This window comes from Petromyzon marinus, chromosome 46, assembly GCF_048934315.1.
Source record: "Petromyzon marinus isolate PM22_M1 ecotype Great Lakes invasive population chromosome 46, UKy_Petmar_22M1.pri1.0, whole genome shotgun sequence".
In the NCBI taxonomy this organism is placed as follows: Eukaryota; Metazoa; Chordata; class Hyperoartia; order Petromyzontiformes; family Petromyzontidae; genus Petromyzon; species Petromyzon marinus.
The window spans coordinates 5,331,133-5,354,186 of record NC_133712.1 but is presented as its reverse complement, the minus strand read 5'-3'; the positions used below and the strand labels follow the sequence as shown (position 1 = coordinate 5,354,186).

Genomic DNA, 23,054 nt, shown 5'->3' with positions numbered 1-23,054 from the left:
CCCGTCTCTGTAGATCTGTAGTCGCTGGAAACTGATGAAAGCGCCAGAGAAACCAAAGAAGAGCTCTGCACAGCCTGCAAAAGCCAAACACGGTGAAGGCACACACACACACACCATGAACACAGAGACATGCACTAATCCAGCAGTCGCAAAACACTTGCATGTGCACACACACACACACATGCAGACACGTACAGAAGTCAAGGCGTTGCTCACAAACACGACAAAAAGAAAAATCGTATCACCTTTAACAGACTTGGGGCAAGTGCTGTTAGCAAGCATCTCTGAAGATCCAGGATTACACGAGGGGTGGGTAGTCAACACCAGGCTCGGCTGCCTTTGTTTCCCCAGCACTGATGATTACACATCGTGCCCGGTACTCATTTAAGGCTCCGTCGACCTCGGGGAGACCCAGGACTTGATCAAATATTTGCCATTGCTGTTGATCGGAAGCGGGAATTGAAATCAGGTCTCACTGGGTTTGCAGTGCATTAACCAGCACACTACTGCACGCACGCGCCATGAGTGACGGATCCCCGTGTCTGCAGCGGAGAAGAAGATGAAGGTGGAGCGCCCTCAAGAGGAGCCGGTCGCCGTACCGACTGTGCGAGAGCAGAAACAGGTGCGCCCCGCTCACTCGCGCTCCGGCGTTTCCACGGCCAATGGGGGAACTGGGAACCTAGATTTGAAGCTTTCGTGACTGCAAGGATCCATACTCTTTGGTTCTATTCGGTAAAGTCACGTAGGTAAAAAATTAAACAACAAAAAACTCGACGTTTCGACCGCTTGTGTTGTGGCCGAAACGTCGTGATTTTTGTTGTTTTATTTTTTACCTACGTGACTTTACCGAATAGAACCAAAGAGTATGAACTGGGAACCTGTTGCAGGACCTGCACCCCCGGGCCTTGCGTTTGTGACTGGGCTTCGTGGGACCCGGCCCCTCCTGGTGCCCTTAAGTCCCCACCCACCCACCCCCTCCCCACTCACTGCTGCCCTTTCCCATTCCATCTGAACACCAGCCTGTGTTGGGGTAGACATTGCTTACAAAATTGCATACGAATTCAGATGCGTTATTCTTGTGAACATTCTGCATGTGTTTCAGCGAATTACGTCGTGGCGTGCAAATTTTTGCCGTCAATAAAGTGGGCATCGGTGCGCATCACAGCGGAATGGGAATGGTACATGGGCATAGAGCAATAAAAATGTAAAAAGAAACCCGTCGCGAACTCGGCGGCTTACACCGACTGAGCAAAATAAATTGCAACCGCATGAAAAATAAAGTGCACAGGGAATCGCATAAGAAAGGTAAGGAGTAAATAATAATGAAATAAACTGTTTTTTCTTTCCCTGGTGCGCTGGTGATAACTCGACGAGGGTTAACGAATCGATACCCTATCCTGTGACTCGTGACTTGATGCTGGTAGCATCGTGGGGATAACATTGGGGGAAAAGACAAAAATCCGACACAAACCAGAATACCTCCCCACTGCCGCTCTCCCCTCCCCACCCCCTCCCACTGTGTTGCCTTCATTCTCTCTCATTCGGCCTCTCCCTTACCCCTTTCCATGGGCAGGGTGCCACACGTAGAGAGGCACCGGGGGCAGCCGAGGTCACGGAGGTCGGAGGGAAAAGGCAGCGCGCGGACACGGACTCATTGCCAGCGCCACCACTCGTGCCAGATGACTTCACCCCCCATGAGTACACGGAGGCCGACGCTCACATCTTCACAGGTACACACACATCTTCACAAGTGCATACGTGCACATCCACATCTTCACAGGTACACAGACACGCGCACATGTACATCATTGTGGGAAAAACGCACATCTTCACAGATACGCACACACACACATCTTCACAGGTAAGGTCAATGTGTGAGGGTGGTTATGTGAAGGTCAATGTGAGCGAGTTTGAGTGGGCGAGTGAGCGAGTTGTTCCCTGTTCCAGCCGGGTGCTCTCGAGGAAGAGATCAGAACAGACACACGACTCGGCAGGACAAGGTGCGTACGTACTTAACATCACCGCTATCATCATCGTCGCCATCATAACCACCACTACCATTGTCATCACACCATCACCACCCCTAATATTACAGTTTTATCACCATCACCACTACCATCAACACCATTACAGCTACCATCATCACCATCATGACCATCACTGCTACCAACATCACTATCATAACTCCCATATTCATCACCATCATCACCACTATCATTGTCATCACCATCACCATCAATAACACAACCATCACCCCTACAACTAAAGTATTATCTCCACTACTTTTAACACCATCACCGCTACCATGATCACTGTCATAACCACCATATTCATCACCATCACCGTTACCGTCACCATCAACACCATTACCATCATCTCTGTAACCAGTGTTGCCTTCACCTTTAACGTCATTAACACCATCATTAATGCCGTCACCACCATCATAACCACATTCATTGGTACCACTGTCAACATCATCTTCATTCCCACCACCATTACCACGATACACGTCGTGTAGTGCATTGCGCAGTGTGTTGAATCTTTGTGCTCCGCGTGCTTTTTGTGTCGTGTGCGTGGTGTCTGTTGTGCGCATGAATGCACATTGTGTGGTGTGTGTTTGATGTTGAGTACACATTTGCGTGTATTCGTTGTGTGTTTGTGCAGCATAAGTTGTGCGGGCGGGGGCAAGGTGGTCGTACAGTCTTCAGAGGATCGGCACGGGGCATGACGTACATGCAGGGACACAGTGGCCGGTTGGAGATCCCTCTCCCATCACCTACGTCGCCCTACGTGCATTCACGTGTCTTTTGTGTCCGCGTCGGACCTTGCATATCTAAATGTTTACCCCACGTGTCCTTGTGTGTCCCTGTGGGTCGCCGCATGTCTAAATGTGTACCCACACGTCTCTGTAATGTCCCACCTTCTCTCGGTTAGTTCCCCGCATGTCCCCATGTCCCTCCGTGTCACTACGCATGCTGCGTCTTCCTTTAGATCATAGATCACGGTTCCGTGCATTTTCACGTGTGTTCCTGTGTATACGTATGCCTTTGTGTCTGCACATGCATCTGCTTGCCTTTGTGTGTCTCAGTGTCAACGGTGTCAACAGTGTTGCTTTGTGTCAGTGGTACTTCGTGTCTGCTTGTGTCTTCACGTGCCCCCCTGTAGCATTGTTACCATGCGTGTCGGTGTGTCACCGATGCGTTATAGCACATGTCATCACACAGGGTTCTCCCACTGGCACATCTGGCCCGTGAAGGCTTTTGTAGTGGCCTGCCGAGGTATAAATACAGGTTTCCCTCACTTTATGCGGTGGATACGTTCCAAAAAAAAGGGCACACAAAGTAAAACCGCACAAGACAGCGTCCTGCCGAGTAGTATATACGTACACATGCAATGTTGTGTCACATCTGACCGCAAAGTGGCATATAGAGTGAGTTCAAAAGACATGTAGCGAATTTTGTGGAGAAATAGGTAAGTCGCATATACGTGAAATCGCACAAACCAAACCTGAATCAACTGTGGAAACCTGTAGATACAGGTTAGTGAGATGAAAAGTGATATGCAAGAGATAGGGATGAGAGTTGGAGACAAACTATGGTGATTAGCTGTCACATAGCTGACATGACGTAAATAAGTCATGTGACGTAACATGTACGCGTGGCACGTGATATTACATCGCTAACTTTTTGTAGCCCGCCAGATAATATTTCTGAAGAACCATTCGTTTTCATGTGCCTCTGTGCCAAGCACATGTCTGCATATCTCCATGTGGGTGATTTTGTGTTCCATAATCTCAAAATGCACCTAGCCTGGCACAGCTGCTACGGTCACATCACTCAATGGCGGCTGTTCTCTTAATTTATTCACTGGTCACTATCTGTGTCCTCAAATCCTGATGCTTGCATTTCCATGTGTGTGTGTCCCTCCACATCTTAAAAATAATAATATTCTGCATGTATTTAGCATCTTGCATGAAAATTCCATCTATAAACGTGGTAGAATTTGTAACACATGCAGTTTTCGCGTGGAGGCATGATAATACACAGACAAGCGGGGTAAATAGCCAGAACCAGTGCCAACAATTGCTCAAGCTCTGTGGTCCTATATTGAGCGGCCGGCATGTGGGTCGGGAGTGTTCCACTTTTCATCCCAGTGCGACCCGCGGTTGCTCACTTCTCCGTGATGCAGGGGAGGCTTCCGGCAGGCGTGGCCGAAAAAATGAAGATGTAAAGAGAGGCGGTGAGAGTCCTGGAGGGGAGTGAACTGGCATTGGTGCAGGGCGGACAACAAACGTCTCCCATTGATACGAGGCGACATCAACAACAAACGCAATTAACAGCAACATCCAGGATCAACTGGCGAATTCGAACAACACGCAGTTAACAGCAACACCGAGTCAACTGGAGTATCTAACAATACATGGGAGTTGATAGCGACATCTGTTCGGCCAGTAAATTCTAACAACACAGTTCACAGCAACTCCTAAAGTCTACCAGAGTACAAATAAGACGCGTAGTTTATACCAACTGCTCGAGTCACACAGGGTCTCCTGTAACTGCGACGTTAACAACACACGGATACAAGTACCCTGTGTGGCCAGTAACACCCAGACTCAACGGCAACACCCCAAAACACACCCAGTGTCACCAACATCATCTCACATTATCATTAACAGCTGATAATACCAGCTACAGCTAGCTACATTGAGCATCACCAGCAAAATGAGTGATAAACCAGCTTTAATACTTTCCATCAAATAATGAGAAACTCATGTCCTGCGCGTGTAAATAATAAGTTTTCACACGTGCAATGCCCATGCACTCTAACAGAATCACATGAACATAGATGTTAGCACTCACATGTGCACACATAAGCGCAAGCTTTTTTGATAACCCTGCACCCCCTGCATTACCAGTTTAATGACTTGTTCCCACATGGATGTTGTGGTGCTGACAAGTAGACCGCAAAGAAATGATGTAAAAATAAATTTGGTTTCACGTTTTTAAGCCTTCTCTCCTGCAGGAGGGACTTTGTCAAACGTGTCTTTTGTCGCTGTGTGTGTAGGTGTTTAAGGTGGGGAGTGGTAATGAATGTTGAACTTTTTTCTTCATGCTTTTGGAGTCCCTGACTGCTCACAATCATTATGCTGATGATCTAGTGATTGCTGTTCACTTAGAAGAAGTTGGAAGCGCTGCTGCTAGACCTGGAGCGTGCTATAAACTTACCATCAGCCCCACCAAAACTAAGCACCTGGCTGGGTATTTTGTGCCATCAAACACTCCACCCCCTCAACTCCCGATTGGTGATGGGGCAGTTGTCGAGAGAGTGGAGAGTTTTCCATACCTGGGCAGTGTGCTTATGACCAGCTCCGATTTGATAGCAAAGTCTCACTCCGAATCAGTCGAGTGGCATCTGTTCATCGGCTGGGTAAAGCTGTGTGGAAGCTTCCTGGTCTGTTGCTCCACATGAAGCCTCGGGTATTCACGGCCACCGTCATGCCCTGTATTCTTGCGGAAAAGCGGACCCCCCCCCCCCCCAATGGAACATCTTCGCCAGTAAGACACATTCAGGCTGGCATGCCTACGATCCATCCTGGGTTTAGCCAGGCTGGATTGTGTGAGGACCTCACAAATCCTTGAAAGAGCTCGACAAAGTTAATCGGTGAGCTCCGGCAGGCAAGGCTGCGTTGGCTGGGTTATAGAGCCTGCATGTACAGCCACCGCATGCCTAAATAGCTTTTGTTTAGCCAGATAGAGGGGGCCAAATGGACGTGGCAGGGGCTCGAGAAGAGATGTAATCATGTGGTACAAGAGGATGTAGAGCTAAGTGTGCTTTCCGATGACTGGTACCAGCGGTGTCAAGATCGGCCTCTGTGGAGGAGGCTTGTGAAGGACGCTACTGGGTAGTTGGAGGCAGTCGCCCTTCAGCATGAACGGAGGGCTATGGAGCGACGCTCACAAACCCGAGCAAGCGCCAGGTGGCTAAACATAGTAGGTGGGCACAGTTGGGTGCACAGGTGGTGCAATCGGCCAGTCGCCTCACTTTAAAGTGCACTTCGCCTGGCATAATCACCGTGGTGATGTCACCGCCACGGAGTGACGAATGGAGGTTGTTGTTGAACTTATTTCGCACCGTCTGCATTCAACCGTGCTAATTGGAGATGCGGGGGAAGGACAAACTAAACACAATTTTTTTATAAGTTAGTTTTTAATCTAGATTTAAAAGTGCATATCACCAGTGGTTTCCTAATATCGTAAAGAAAGCATTTCAGACGGCCGAATAGGACTCGAAATGTCATTCTATTGTTTATTTTATTTTCTTTCTACGTGACTTTACCGAAAGAACCAAAGAGTCATTCCTGCAGTCATGAAAGCTTCAAATCAAGTTTGGATCGTAATTAGGTTACAAAATTAAGGTATGGAAAAGTTGAACAAGATACAGGGGTGTCTATCGATGTGTAAAGAATGAACGATTCGTTGATTGGGTTTGACGTTTAGGCTCACCAGGTGAGAAGAGCGCAAGACCTGGGTCACCAACATGACAAAAGCGATAGAGTGAAAACATGTACATGTACAACGGTGCAGAAAATAGAAATTATAGCAAAAACAGCCAAACAAAAACGAACACGAAACAAAACTCAACACACTCGCCATTAACACCGCTGAAAAGGAAAACGGATAGTCTGCGAAATGGCCCTTCTTCATATCGCATATAATTTCGATCAATTATCGCTGGTATAACTCTAACACAATAATAAAAACATTCGCAAAAAAGTTATATTATCATTACATATTTTTAAAATATAACTGACGCTGTTAGCAGGGATATACATATTAATAGCTATATTTCATAATCTTAGCTCTTTCGGTAAAGTCACGTTGAAGGGAAACAATAAAATAATAAAATATATATAAAACAATAAAAATTCTCACGTTTCGACCATAACACAAAAGCTATATTTCAGTTCACACTGCATTCACTGAATTAAATACATTAAAATCGATGTTCAGAAATGTTTCACTCCGTGTATATATTTACAAATGTACAGAGTTGGGGAAATATATTTATACAGAACGCGGGCGTCTATGTACAGAAGCCGTGACAGTGGGAGAGACATAGGGGCGGGGCCGTGTTGGGAGAGTGGCGTGGGAGGGCGGGGCCACAGTTTGGAGGGGGCGTGGCTACGCCGGAAGGGGGAGGGGCTGGGCAGCGTAGCGTCATTACGTGGGCGGGGCGACTTCACTTCTACGCGATTGGGCTCCCACGACGGCCGCGAGCAGCAGAATCGCGTCTCCAAACTTCAAGATATTTTTGTTTTTCTCAACGCAAGGTAAGAATCTATTTTATACTGGTAGGAACGAAGTTGTAAACTGAGTGTACCAGCCTGCAATAGATTCATGTGTCCGTCCGTGTAATACAATTGCGCAATATTCCAATGTTCCTACCAGGGGTTAGGCACGGGGGGGGGGGAGTTTGCCTGTAGGGTTAGGCACGGGGGGGGGGAGTTTGGCTGTAGGGTTAGGCACGGGGGGGGGGGGGTTTGCCTGTAGGGTTAGGCACGGGGGGGGGGGAGTTTGCCTGTAGGGGTTAGGCACGGGGGGGGGGGAGTTTGGCTGTAGGGGTTAGGCACGGGGGGGGGGGGGGGGGAGGAGGAGTTCGGCTGTAGAGGTTCACAGGGGAGAGGGGGAGGGTTTGTGGTGTGCATGGACGGGTGGGGCTGGAGAAATTAGCAAGTAAATTGACTTGCAGTAATCGGACAACAAGACACACGGGTGGGTGAGTGAAAATCATAGCAGTTAAAATATAACGTAGTTGATCACATCCTTCCAATGATTGCTCAATCTGAATCCATCTTCTCTGATTTTCACTCACCCACCCGTGTGTCTTGTTGTCCGATGACTACAAGTCAATTTACTTGCTAATTTCTACAGCCCTACACGTCCATGCACACCACAAACCCTCCCCCTCTCTACAGCCAAACTCCTCCTCCCCGTGCCTATATAAAACCACAACAGCAGATAATTTTTCTCACCTGAAGACGGCCGCTTGTGTTGCGACCGAAACGTCGTGATTTCTTTCATTATTTTTTTTACTATCTACATGACTTTTACCGAAAGAACCAGAGAGTATGGATTCCTGCAGTAACGAAAGCTTCAAATCAAAGATATCAGAATCTTTATTTATGCTGGAGAAATCCGGTGAGCTATGAAGCTCTTTTTCCTGTCTGTACTGCATACCTATGCCTGTGATTTAGCTTTATCACGTGTGTATCACACCTACATAGGTGATGCAGAGAGATGAAATTAGGACACAAACAAGACAAAGACATGTAGGGATATGATATGAGATACGGACAAAATTAAGTCGTACAATTAGATAAAACTAGATACAAATAAGATTTAGAGGTGTAAGGAGTTGTAGCCAAGAGACATAGTATGAATGAGATATATAGGCAAGAAATAACTATAAAAGAGAGTTCACAAAATATCCAAACTTAAGATACCTATTTAGCGATATGAGAGGAGTAGATAAGGGAGAGAAATGTTGTGAACTTGCTGAATGTATGCAAGCAGGAAATAAAGGCTATCATCAAACATGATCAATTCATTGGTGGATGAAGGCCTGATAAGCCTTTACCATCTCCCACAAGTCCTTTGATGCAACAATCCATCTAGTATCTAAAAACGAGCTGATTTCATTGCTCCATCTCCACGGATGTACTCCTCTTGGGTGTATTTAATGTTCACCCAGAAGTGAAAATGTTACACCACAGGTGGTAGTTTGGCAGCAAGTCGTGTGTGATGTGGTCGAGTGTGGCGACTCCCACCTCTATCAATACGTCTCATTAGGGGGAAAGAGCAGATAGACTACTCTATAGAGATCCTTCTCGTGGAGGCCCTTTCACCATAAGCTGTATGAGCAAGCAATTGCAGGGCTGTACTTACTTACATTTGAAGAGACTGGGTGCAACAATTGTCCAGCACCGTTTGAGCGACTGAAAAAGTCGAACCTATTTAATGAACCCAAGGGGCATGCCGGGTTGAGTTAACCCCATGTGGATTTTTTTATTGAAACTAATTTCAATTTAAAGAGTAATGAGGAGTTAGGAAACTACTGTCAAAACGGCCACTTGTACTGATTGCTTGCACTCTTCTGCACCACTCCCTCTTGACCAGATGGCGACAAATCTCCTCAACAATCGCTATGCGGTTTTGGAAAAACTGGGTGAAGGAACATTTGGCCAGGTGTTCAGATGCTGGGACCACAGGAACCACAAGGAGATGGCCCTCAAGATGATTGACTCCACATTAAGGTGAGAGACCAAGTCATGATTGTGCATCACAATCTTCACTGAAAAGTTTTCCTGCAACACAAACTCACGTGTGCCTACCTCGACATGAAGCATTCTATTTTAATGATGATCCTATTTTCGACATTCTCAAAAGTGTTTGTATTTCTTCACGCAGCGTCACGGACGCGGAAGGATATAACGAGGCTGGCTTCCTCAAGATGTTGAGACACGAAAGCATCATCCGGCTTGAGGAAAACTTCGTCGTGGGAGATTACCATTATCTCGTGTTGGACTACATCAAGTAAGAACACTAAGTCCATTACAAGCGTGACACTTACAGGATGTGTAAAACTACAAGCTTGGCAGCTGCTTCATCTCGATCAGTGCTCAATCCTTAGCTATGCTACACTGAATTGTTAAGAAGCAGATGCATTAACCATTTCGTAACCAGTTTGCAAAAAAGAAAACAACTATCTGCAGTCAGCACGTATTCCATGCATTGTTACACCTCGAATGTCTTACCTCACCTTTAGTGTTCTAGGACTTGCCGTGCATGTGTGGATGTGCTGGTGCCTTTGTGCTTGATGCTGTGTTTAATTAACCATCCTGCACTCTGTGTTGTGCGTTTTCCGTTGTCAGCGCGGGCAGCCTCTTAGACGTGGTGAAATCGAACGGAGCATTTACTCTGTCCTCCGTCAAGAGATACGCCCGATCCCTGATGGAAGTGCTGGCCTTCCTGAAGAAGAACGGCGTAGTCCATGGGGACCTCAAGCTGGTAAGGGTTTATCATTACATTTCTTTTAGAGGAATTAAGCAGGTCTAAGGGACGCTGCCATGGTGTCATGGGTAGCACACTAGACTTTAAACCCAGAGGGAATCAATTCAATTTGATCTCCCGGCTTGGCAATTGCAACAGTGGACAGGTTCTGAAATCCCAACTCTCCAACCACCCACCCACCCACCACCTCTATACACCCAGAAGTATAAATAAGTACAACACAGTTCATCACAACGTCACAAGTGGTGGCGTAAAGTGTGGGTACTCCGACCACTTTTGAGACATTTGGCTGTGTATACGAGTATCCCAAAACCATTTAAGTAGCTCTCTCGACCTACTCAATGATGGAGGCCTTTCTGGAAGTAGAGGGGTGAGCAAATAATTGCAGGCCTGCACCTTTACGGTGATCTTTTAAACATATCGAGCAGTGTATGCGCCTCATGCACCTGTAGCTCTTTGCCACGTGGTGGCCAGTTGAATTCCCATCACAGCTGCCTCATACAGAAGAGCTCTTATCCGTGATCATATTACCTATGACTCCCATTATCCATGGCAGCTGTAGAGTCCACAGAAACACCAATTATCCGTGACCCTATTTTCATTCTTGTACGTAATTATTCAGGTTTTTCTTTTTTTACCATCCTGAATTGCGGAACAACTCGGTTCGCGCCGATGAGAAGAGTCGCCATGTCAATTCTTCCCATTATAAGTGTTTTGTTTTCATGACCAACTTCAGTACAAGATGTTGTATTGGATCATCTTTACGATAATTTTTGATCCCCCTGCTTCCGACTCGAGAAATAATTCATTTACACTTATAACGTTAGATGTACAGTGCACAAAATGAACGCCATTCTTCCATACAGACAGGAATCATCTTAATGGACTCTCATTTGGTTAAATACAATACAAATAATGCATCCGTTTTCTTAATTTTTTCAGGAAAACATCTTGGTGAAAGATCACCACACGGCAGCCATCCGATTGGCCGACTTCGGAGGAAGTTTTTTTGAATCTGAATTTCGTAAGTTACACTTTATATACATTTATACACATCATCGCATTTCTAAATATTCCTACAGATCCTGTTATCTGGAATAATTTTGTGTTTTATATATCGTCGTTCATGCAAATTGCGTGAACGATGCTGATGTGAAATTAATATAGCAGATATCACAAGAGCTCACGCAGTGATGCCTGTGCATGGTAGCTCCACACGAGGTATTAAGGGAATGCTCACAACTCCTTAGAACCTCCAATTCACAACCGTGCATTGGGAATGTCCACTTCCGTGTAAAATCACGTCCTGTCATATTTTGTTTGTTGCGGTTGCACCCGACTTAAGAGCCGCATGGCTCACAGGGCTATACCTAATAAATGAAAACTTGAAACTTGAAAACTATCACATATCATGCAGGACAGGGTGCGAACACATTGGGGATTCTTTTAGTGAAACTATGACTCCTACAGGCCACCTAAGCAATATTGTATTTTTTTATTTTTCTCCAGCCGGTTATTCCTTTGGGACGCACGGATACAACGCTCCCGAAGTCTTGCTGGGCCAGCCGTTTGGAACATCAATTGACATGTGGGCTGCCGGGTGCATACTAGCTGAGATATCTGTCGGCAAACGACTGATGTCAATAAGCAGCAAGATTCAGGCGATCGCTGGCCTCACAAAGGTAACATTAATTGTATAATTTTGTATATTTATTAGCGAAAGATTGTGGGTTCAAATCTGGTTGGGGTTTATTCAGCCCTACAGTGTTGATAAAATGAGTACTACTTTTTAGGGAAGTCGACATTGGTTGTCATAGAGATATATTCACCTGTGACGTATGAATGGAGTTTTACCACTGACTCAGGGCTGCAGCCAGGCTATGATCACTGCCTCAATGCTCATTTGACTTTGAGTACAAATTCAATTTTAAACAGCTTCATATTACGTGAAATCAAGTGATTACTCAATAATGAATAATTCAATCAATAGGATACACACCATGTATGTAAGTACGTACAGAAAACGCCTCTTAACTCGCCAGTGACATAAGAGCAAATGTATCGTTTATTTTCAGATTGTGGGAACACCACCCTTTGAGATGCTGCACGCTGCACCAGACGGTCCTCGGTATTTCAGTGAGTACTGCAAATTTTAATTTTAATATGCGATTAGGTGTTATAACATCACTCGTCTGGCTGCACAATGACGTGAAAGTTGGGTTGTTTCCCCACGTCCTTCACAGCCTTCGTTGTACATCACAGCCTTCGTTGTACATCACAGCCTTGTGCACATTAATAATATTTTAATGCATGACATCGTTTGCGATTGTACCCACTGCAGACTTCTTTGGGCAACTGACCAAGGAATGTCTGCAGGAGACCCCTAAGTGTTGCCGACTCAAGAAGTTTCTGAAAACGAGAGACCCATTGTTCCTGGACTTCATCAGCTCCATCCTATGGTGAGTGTCCCACTCTTTAAGTTTCCCTCAACTGTAACAAAATTCCAGTCAATTTCTATATCACAAGGGAATATGCATCCCCTTTGCAATGTACAGCTATCTTGCATATCTCTGCAGAAGAAACTAGGTAAAGAATGAAAGGGCAAATGCAGTACTGTATCCTCATTTAACGCGCTAGTAGATGTTCTGTATTAAGAAAAAATGCATTTAGTGAGGAATTACCGTTTACACATTACAGAGATAAACAAATAAAAACCATGCACATTTGCACATTTTCACTATAAAATTAGCTTGCAGTCATCCCATGGCGAGAAAAAAAACTGTGATGAGGGTACGCCACCACGTACTATATCATTATATTATTCCGCGCATATACCTAGAATTCCTATACTGCTCAGCCATGCAGCTGAATAAAGTTGTTTGTCATGAACCGCTCAGAAAGCCCGTTCCCGAATGGAAGAACTTTACTTTAGCGATAACACGTTGTGTACGCACACTTTGAGCGTGGACTTACCATACCTATATTCACATACCTGCAAACCCTTAGATACTTTATCAAGTGGATGTAAGTTTATTGTATCACTATAATGTGTCATTTGGGTATGTATATTTTGCTGATCTTCTCATCGGTACTTGTCTCTTTGTTTTCAGCTGGAACCCAAATGACCGTCTAACTCTGAAAAGTGCTCTCAAGCACCCATGGATGAGTGCAGCTCCAGCTCCACCACCTGGACTTCACCAGGCACCAGCATGCAAGATCAACTCCCATCTGGCTCCTGCAACCAAGACCTTCCCTATTCTGGACCCCTACAACATCCCTTCCAAGACAATGGACCCCTACCAATTATGCTGGCTGGATTCGGACCCCAACAACTTCTTCATCCCGGCTCCAGCACCTTGCCACCTTCCCTCAATTCCACAACTTACTTCTCCTGGCCAAATTCCAGTCGAATCAGTTTGCTGCAGCTCTTCCGGAGTGGCAATTCCCATTTTGGCCACTAAGGTGTCCACTGCCACTTTCCTTCCATCTCCAGCCGCCGTTGCAGTCCCCTTAATTGAGCCAAGGACTGACGCCTTCCTGGCTTCTGCTTCTGTTGTATTAAGCGCCGGAACCATTTTGGATGTGGAGATGCCTACAGCCACTAGCTCAACATCCACCACAAAATGCAGCATTCAGGTGGAAGATGTGAACACTGCTGTGTCTTCGACAGCATCAATTGCTGACCCCCTCCCAGAGTCGGAGACCAGAATTGATGCGGACATCAAGCCTCTGGATATTGAGGAATTTCATATTTCAATTGAGGCAGTCGATGAGGCGACCCAAAATGGAGCCGAGACGAGCATGGGCTCCATATTGTCTCTGCCTATAAACGCAGACGACACTGTTAACCCTCTCCTGGAGTCCGAGAGCACGGTTAAGGCAGACTCTAAGCCTCACGATGCTGAACAAATGAAAGCCATGGTACAGAGTGACATGGACAGTGCAGAAAAAATTATTGAGGTCCCCAAATCCCAATCACCAACCATCCGCAAGAGATTGCATCGGTTCGGACGCGCTCTTATTAAGTTCGTCTGTTGTTGTGGGGGAAGTGGTGAGGGGGATTAAATGTTTTAATATTGTCAAATATATGGGCAGCCCTCGACTTATCACCTGTTCATAAGTCGAACGGTTTATAAGACGTTTTTAAAAGGGAAACATTGTTAAACTCATACAAAATATTGAACATTTGCATTTTATACTGTAATAAATACTATATTATACATAACATACCAAATAAATGTTGGTAAATAGAAAGAAAAATCAGTTTTAACTTCACTTGCCTTGATTCCCGATGATGCTGGCTTGTTTGTCGGAAGGCGCATAATGGATCCCAACAATTTCACACACAAGGGGGCATGTAAGCGCACTCACACAAAACATACACGACAACGATCCCCTGTATAGCCTGCCTTCACAGCGTTTATGAAGGTCGCCTTTGACTCAACAGTAGCGATGTTTACACACACCGCACCAGGTACTCATTTGAGGCCGAGTTGACCTAGGAGAGGCCCAGGACATATTCAGATTATCATCACTGATGTTGGTTGTGAGTGGGAATTAAATGTTTTAATATTGTTAAGTATACTCTGGTTCCTTCGATAAAGTCACGTTGGTAAAAAGTAAAAAAACAATGAAAACAACTAAATCAAATCACGACGTTTCGGAGGCAACACAAGCTTCCGTCATCAGGATGAACAGCCACAGTAAAATATACTGTGGTGAGTAGAGAGAGCTATTTGTGACAAGCGATTATATATGGTAAGAAGGGGGGAGGAGCCAGGGAGGACGGATGCAGGGTAGGGAGGGGGGTGAGTGTTGGGGGACGGAGATTATTGAAGCTCCTGGGCATGGTACTCATGTACAACGGATTAGGGGGGGGCAGCGGGGGGCGGGGGAGAGTGGGATGGGGGACAATTTTGCACGATTGAAACGTTGCACGTCAAATTTCCTAGTGATGGTAGTGTGTAAGGCTGGGAGTAAAAGACCGGAGATATGGATATGAATATAAACTCTAAAGCAGCTAAAGTTTTACTTGATTAATAACATCCTTCCAATGAATGCTCAATTTTAAACCATCCTCTTGGTTGAAGTTACGACTATGTTTGTATATCTGGATGGATTCATGGACAAATCTTTGGTGGTATCCAGATGGCTTGCAGAGTACTTTGGTAGCAATGATCAGCCACGGCAGAAGAATTTGTCCTATCGTGTTTCAAATCTGACTTGTGCTCGTGAATGCGGTCAGATACGTTGCTTCGTTTCCCCAATATAACAATCACCACAAATGCAACTCAGTTTGTAGACACCAGGGTACTGTAAGTCAGGAATGACATTCTTTACGGATGGGATTAGATCACGTATTTTGTGTATTGTACTGAATCGGACCTGGATCTTGTGTTTGTTTAGAATTTTGGAAACCTTTTTGGTAACGCCTGCTATGTATGGTAACGTGATGGTTTTGATCGGAATCTCAGGGGGTTGTTTCTCCATGGTAGAGTTGTTTCTCCATGGTAGGAGAAACAACTCTGCGGATAGTACGGTCCAAATATCCATTCATCTTAAGGGCCAGGTGTACATGTTCTAATTCATTGGCCAGGTGGTGTTTGTCAGAGATGCAGTGGGCCCTATGGTGTAGTGTTTTGATGAGGGAATTCTTCTGTGCCGGACGGTGGTGGGAATCAGGTTTCAGATAGGAGTCTGTGTGGGTGGCCTTCCTGTAGACAGAATGTCCCAAAGAGCCATTGGACTCCCTCTCAAACAGAACATCCAATAATTTTAGCTTGCCATCCTTCTCCACTTCCATGGTGAATTTGATGGATAGGTGTATGGAGTTAATGTGGTCGAGAAATTGGTTCAATGCTGGAAGGCCATGTGGCCAAATGACGAAAGTGTCATCCACATATCTCTTCCACAGGGAAGGACACAGGGTGGATGTCTGGATGGCGTCTGTTTGAAATTTCTCCATGAAAACATTGGCTATCACTGGTGACAAGGGGTAACCCATGGGGGTACCCTCATTTTGATTGAAGAAAGTACCATTCCAGGTGAAGTACGTGTTGGTGAGGCAATGCCTAACCAGCGCAGGGATATCAGGGTTCAATCCATGTTGGACTAAGTCTTAAATTATTGTTATGGTGTCAGGCACTGGAACCTTGGTGAATAGAGAGACCACATCAAAGCTGACGAGGACATCATCAGGGGACAGTGAAATGTCCTTAATTAGATAGACCAAGTGAGTTGAATTAAGAACTGCTGAAGTGGTCTTGCCAGTAAAGGGAAGCAAAGTATCTGACAGAAAATGGGCTAGTTTGTAGGTAGGTGAGTTGATCGTGGACACGATGGGCCGCAGTGGGGTACCTTCTTTATGGATCTTGTGAAGACCATAGAATCTGGGTGGTCTAGGAGCTGAGGGTTTTAGGGAGAGCCGTTTGACTGGTTTTATTTGGGAAGTCGAACTGGTAATGATCTTGTTAGTTTTAGTAGTTAGACTGTTAATCGGATCTCTATTGATTTTGGAGTAACTGCTATCATTGAGTAGGTCCTGGATTTTGTTGTTGTATGTGGTTTTATCCATGATCACAGTGGCATTTCCCTTGTCGGCCGAGAGGATGACTATGTCATCCCTCTTTTTCAAATTTGCGAGTTCAGAGCGCTCATTTTTGCTAATGTTGCTAATGGGTTTCTTAGCATTTTTGAGGACAGTGGCAATCTCAGCTCTAGCAACATCTGTTTGGATGTGTCCCAAGCCTTTGAGGGCTACATCGACCTGGGAGATCATATCCTCCACTGGAGTATGTTTAGGGGTAACTGCGAAATTCAGCCCTTTAGCTTGTACCGATTTTAGATTGTCAGAAATTGGGATGCTACTCTGATTGATAACAATTTTGTTGACATCTAACTTTTTAATGTGTGGTTCTGTTTTTTCTTTGATAGGAGGTTGAATTTAACGATCAAGTTAGCTTTACATTTGGTTGACAATTAATTATCAGAGGTTGTTGTCATGTTGTCAACAGGGTCCCAATCCATCCTCCCTGGCTCCTCCCCCCTTCTTACCCTATATAATCTCTTGTCACAAAAAGCTGTCTCTACTCACCACAGTAATTTTGCTGTGGCTGTTCCACCTGATGACGGAAGCTTGTGTTGCCTCTGAAACGTTGTGGTTTATTTAGTTGTTTTAATTTTTTGTTTCATTTTTAATTAATTTTTTACCTACGTGACTTTACCGAAAGAACCAAAGAGTATGGATCCTTGCAGTCACGAAAACTTCAAATCTAGAATTGTTAAGTATGTAGTTGAACGACTCTGGAGACATAAACTGCAGAGGCTTCTCCTTTATTTCCTCACACTCACACGACTACGACTCGGTAGCACGGAATAAAACGCTAACAGTCTAGCTTTATGGCGCCCATTTGACTAGAGAGCTGGCTGACTATCTAGCGACGATGAAGACGAAGCGATGACAGCGACGACGAAGATGACAGCGACAATGACCAGGACTCCGACCCCTCACGATAGCCCAGAACCCACTTCCTCGCTCGCTTATATCTTCCCAGCGTGGCTGTGGCTCAACCCTGGCCACGCCCCCTTTCTCAAACTCTCCAGCTGGTTCTGGGAACTCCCAGATGGATCCCCTCTCTGACCCTTGGCCCAGATATTCCCCCTTGTGGTCGCTCCCATGTATCTGTCTTTCGTTCTGCCCATACTGTTCTCACACCCGCAATTTCCACTTCTGGTCGCTAGTCAGCACACTATCTCTAAGTCACCCCCCCCCCATTAAAAAGATAGTCGTCCCGGCTAATACTTTTTAAAAATCAACTACGTGATACGGGAAGAACAACAATCCGCAATGAGAGGAGTTATTTTTTTTAAATAACCCGACGTACGACGATCATGATCCCGATGCAGTTAGCACAACAACGCACTGCAGGTGGTCCGAACCAACTCGATGGATAACGACAATTACCAATACATTGCCGAAGGCATAGCCCGATGCACACCTCCCCCACACACGACTCTGATATTAATTACACAACATGGGATCTCCGATATCAAAATTTTGCACATTTTGACCAGGTTCTTGACGCCGGTCCACTGCCTTGGGCGGCATCTTGCACCTCTTCGGACATTGGGGCATTGCACAAAAGCCTAGAAGGGGTAGGCTCATCCCTGGACTCTTTGGAAGAATTTGACCTGGCTCCAGCCGGCAGTCTTTCCCACATGGCGGATTCTGCTGATTCCCCGGACTTCAGTGGACGGCACAACACTTTTTCTCTGAGGCACAACTTTCGTGGCCGACTGCCTCGGCTCGCCGGACACACCAGACACTGGCCGAACAGGACTTGGGCATGAGTCGTCTATCTGGAGATGAACATATGGCTTCAGGCGCGAGGGGTGAACAAACCAACAGCGACGTCCTGCCTGTATCCATACACACTGTGGCCGTTTGATTTTTACCACCTCTACAGGACCTTGCCATGGCTGATGCAACTTGGGGGACGTCCACAGCGGTACTTGTGGGGAGTGTAGCCATGCCCCGTCCCCGATTCCCATGGAAGCACGTGCTCACACCGCTCCGCGATCTTTTCATAAGCAGCTTGCACCTTGGCAGTGCGTTCCTTAGCTGATTCTGACATGCATCCCAACGTAACCTGCAGATGTGCGGGGATGGCTGCCTCCTTTTTCCCCGAGGTCATATCCAGCTGAGTGTCTATGGGGGGGGGGGTTCGTTTTCCCGCCCGAACATAAGGAAAATTAGGAAAATCCCATAGAGGCATGTGGGGCCATCCTGTATGCTGCCAAGACCCTTGGCACGTGCAAATCCAAATCAGTTTGTGCCTCATTCACCACCTGACAGAGCATTGATGTCAAAGTCCTATGGAGGCATTCTACCATACCATCTGTTTGAGGATGGTATGGGGATGTTTTAATCTTCGTAGTGCCGAGTGCATCAATACATGTCGCGCAGCAGCTTGGACGAAACATTTCGATCCTGGTCTGTAAGAAGCTGCTCAGGGGCTCCCTTATCCATTACGTAGTCGTGCAAAAATGCATCAGCAATGGATACATGTATTTCCTTTTATCGTAGCTGCAAAAGGTCCCAGAATGTCAAGCGCAACCAATTCATTAAAACACTGTGATGGACTGCAACGGGTGCTGGGCTTTTCTCAACGGGGGTTTTCGGTGTGCACAATCAGTGCAGCCCTTTACCAGATGATATACATCATTCGATATTCCCGGCCAATAGAAATCTCACTGCAGAGATAGCAACGTTTTTGGAACCCTGAGGTGTAACAATTTATTTTCGTGTACTACCCGCATCAACCGACCCTGCAGGCAAGTGGGAACCACCATGCCGTGACGCTGCAGCCCCTCGTCCCACCTCATCAAAAGTCCTTCTGAGGGACTACCTGCGAAGTCCCCAATGAGCAGGGTCTTTGCGATTCAACTCAGCGCGGCGCCGCAAGCTCAACAATGGCACATCCTCTACCTGCAGCCGTCCCCACTCGGCCTGCGTGAGACCCAACGTGTTGTTCCCAGGTGTGACCACCTTGGCCGGTTCTGCGTCACTCAACGTCACCCCGAGCTTTGGTGACACTGCCAAGGGTGGTCTACATCGGCCCGTGCCCGATGAACATGCACAATGTTCACTCAGCGGCAAGCGGGACAATGCGTCGGCATTAGAGTGCCACAGACCTTTTCAGTAAATTACCCGGAATGAGTACTCTTGGAGTATTTCCAGCCAGTGTGAAAGCTGGCCGGAAGGCTGGTCAATTTTCAAAGAGAACTGGAGGGCTGCATGGTGCGTGCGGACTACAAAGTCCCTGCCATGAAGATAAGGCCTAAATTTCTGTATAAAGTACACCATAGCCAAAGTTTCCTTCAGGTCACACAGTATCGTTGCTATGCAGTGGACAGGACGTGGCTCCCATACGCAACCACTCTTTCCACCCTCTTCTTTATCTGTGATAGGACAGTCCCTATGCCTGTGTCACGAGCATCTGTGTCCAATTTGAATAGCAGGGAGAAATATGGATAGTCAAGGGGAGGCGCATTGGAAAGGAGATCACGCAGCGCAACGAACGCATCTTCTTCCTCCTCCCCCTTCTCAACTTATGGTTCTTAGCGGTCAAAGCACGGAGCGGTTTTGCAATTGTCACAAACTGTGGAATGAACTGTCGGTAATAGGACACAAACTCGACAAAACTGCGCAATTCACCCACCAACTTTCGGGGGTTGGCCAATCGCGTACACACGCTGTTTTGTCCGGGACCATGGCTATTCTGGAAGTGCTCATTGTTGTATCTAGGCCCCTTTTCCATCTTAATGTTAACAGGTAATTTTCCGATACATATAGATACATGTTTCTATTGTTTTTTTATAATAAATAAAAACACCAAACCAGGCCTCCGCATGGCATGTGGAGGTTATCTTTACCATGACCCACTAACACGATTTTGACATTAAGAGCCCTCCCAGGGTCAGAGGGAGCAGATAGAGAGCAGAGCACAGCGGATTGCAAGGGGCTGACATAAACACCAAGCCAGGGTCACTGGGAGTTTGCGTTAGCCTAGATATAGTTCAGTCAAAAAGCTGATTGGTTCTACATTACTATTAAAGTAACTGGAAGTCGGAATTTAACGACAGGGTAGGCTAAAGTTATTGATCTTCACACCCGCTTCAATTGAACCCTGCCACCAGCTACGTCAATGTAACCATCACCCGTCTATTGGTTTAATATTAAATCTATTTTCATATTTTAATAATTTCTATACGACTTGACCCAAAGCCTATAACAACCAGGTTTTCCGAAGTCAACATGAATGTCTAACCCAGACATGAGCGAATAATGAGCAGAGTGGATATAAGGTTGGAGAGGAAAGAAAAATAAGCGCAGCAAACTGCAAACGTAGGCAAAAAGCCAGGAACAACCAACCAACCTAACAACAGCAAACCGGGGCTAGACAGGCCATCAAATTAGATAAATCCCGGGGTCAGAGGTCACAGACCAAGTGCTGAGAGGCAGACGAAAACCAGAACTGACTCCAAGGCTAACCCGCCCTCACCTACACGGAGTGACGGAAATTAATGAGGCCTTGAATTGGCGGCGTCAGCGAAAACAGCGGCCACCACGCGCTAGAGAGAGTGAGGGCCAAAGAGTGTAGAGAGACTGAAGAGAGAATAAGGGCGGGACCTTAGAGTGTCAACGCATTTCAGCGAAAACACCAGGCTTAATAAAAATTCACAGTGCATTATTTCCTACATAACATTCGTGTTGGCACCATTCACCGAGGCTTATACAAAACATAAACTGCATAATGACTTGGGCGGTGTTTTACCCAAGGTTGGAGAGAAAGGGAGATTCCGGCCGTCTTTGTATCCCCGCAGCACGGGGTAGGAGTGGGTATACGCTTGGGAAAAAACCTTCCCTTGACATTAAGTACAATACCACAACGGAAGCTAACCCAGAACTTGGGTTACATACAGAGAATAACTGTGAAACTGTGAGGCATAAATGTTAACTTTACAAACCTTAACCATTTCTTTGTGCGTCGGTGAAAGTCGGAGGGAATATCGCCCCTCCCTCCAGGTTGTGCACCCAGACAGGGAGGCGCCTTCGAGACAATTTATAACATTTGATTGTTTTACTTGTGGGTTTTATGGTAGGAGTATGACAACGGAATATACCGTGGGTGATCCACACAAGAACACACACTGACACACGTACGGACACACACACGGACGCAGATACATACGGACAAATCCTGACACAGCAAAAATCGAAAGAAACCCCGCCTTGTGGGCAGGATCCGAGTGAAGGGATTTTTGGGCATAAAAAGAGGATCCTGAGCATTGAAACCTCAGTTCGACCAGGGGGTCGACTCAGGAGCGAGCTGCGACCAGCGGGTCGGCTCGACTCGTCCGCAGTTCATCGGAACTCAGATGAGTTCGATCGGCTCCCCAGAGCCGGCCATCGGGGGCTCGACTCATCGGAGCGGCTCCCCATCTCATCTGCAGGCGGGCAAGACCCGCTTGACAGCTCAACTCGCCCTGCGTGGGTCAGCCTCTGCCGACGCGGAGGTCTCTGCTGCCGCCGGGGTGGTGAGGGTCGCTGTTTGGCGACGAGGCTGCGTGCACACCGTGCATCGCCAGCCGAGTGCGCACCCGGGTCAACACTCAACCACCGTGCACGCTGCGAGCGAGCTGTGGGCGCCATCTACCGACCGCGTTCTGAACTGCAGCAGCCTATCGACGACATCCGAATCCGTTCAACACGGTGACCGCCGAATCGACTTATACGTTTGACGCGCACCGCCCCCTCACCACACGACAAGCAGGCGTCTGTTTGACACAAAGATCGACTCCGAACACTGACTATTCAAAACAATTCATGTCACTCAAACATACACGGGTCCTTAACCAGAAGCCAACACTCAAGTCTATCAGCCATCAGTGGCTGTGAAGGCGTCACATCGAGACCGAGTGACAACCACCCGTCGTTATAAGTATATCCATAGTTGTCCTCTTTACAATTTAGTGGGCTGTACTCTCAATCGCATAAATATTCAACAGATCCATCAATACGAATTGATTTTTGACACCTTCTTCCATAGAGCCACGCTCTTGTGGGGAAGGGTGTGTCCCACCAGATCCTCATTAGGCGATCTGGTCCACAATCAATTAAAACTTGGTATCAGGTAAGATCTTCAGGGGAAAGGAGCACACCATCGCATGCCCTTACTCCAAGCCATTATGTAGTCAGATAATATGCCGATGTATCTGTTGAGATTTGTGCCTTTAAGAATAATAACTGTTTTAATTGTTTTTCTTACCGCCGTATAATCTTTAAAGTACCTTTCGTTCGTAATCGCCGCACATACACGCGTACTCTACAGAATAATCACCTGTTCTGTGACCCAGTGTGCTAACAACGTGATAAGGGTTGCATATGATCTATGATCAATAACGAGTGCGATACTGCGGGGA

At 46.4% G+C, this 23,054-nt stretch overlaps 1 long non-coding RNA gene across 1 annotated transcript; it reads left to right on the top strand.

Moving 5' to 3' along the window:
* The first annotated feature begins 10,649 nt into the window (after nucleotides 1–10,649).
* Nucleotides 10,650–14,649, top strand: LOC142930980 (uncharacterized). The gene is made up of 4 exons (XR_012946975.1): nucleotides 10,650–11,094; nucleotides 11,580–11,752; nucleotides 12,146–12,529; nucleotides 13,181–14,649. It is a non-coding gene; the product is annotated as an uncharacterized LOC142930980 (long non-coding RNA).
* The last annotated feature ends 8,405 nt before the right edge of the window (nucleotides 14,650–23,054 follow it).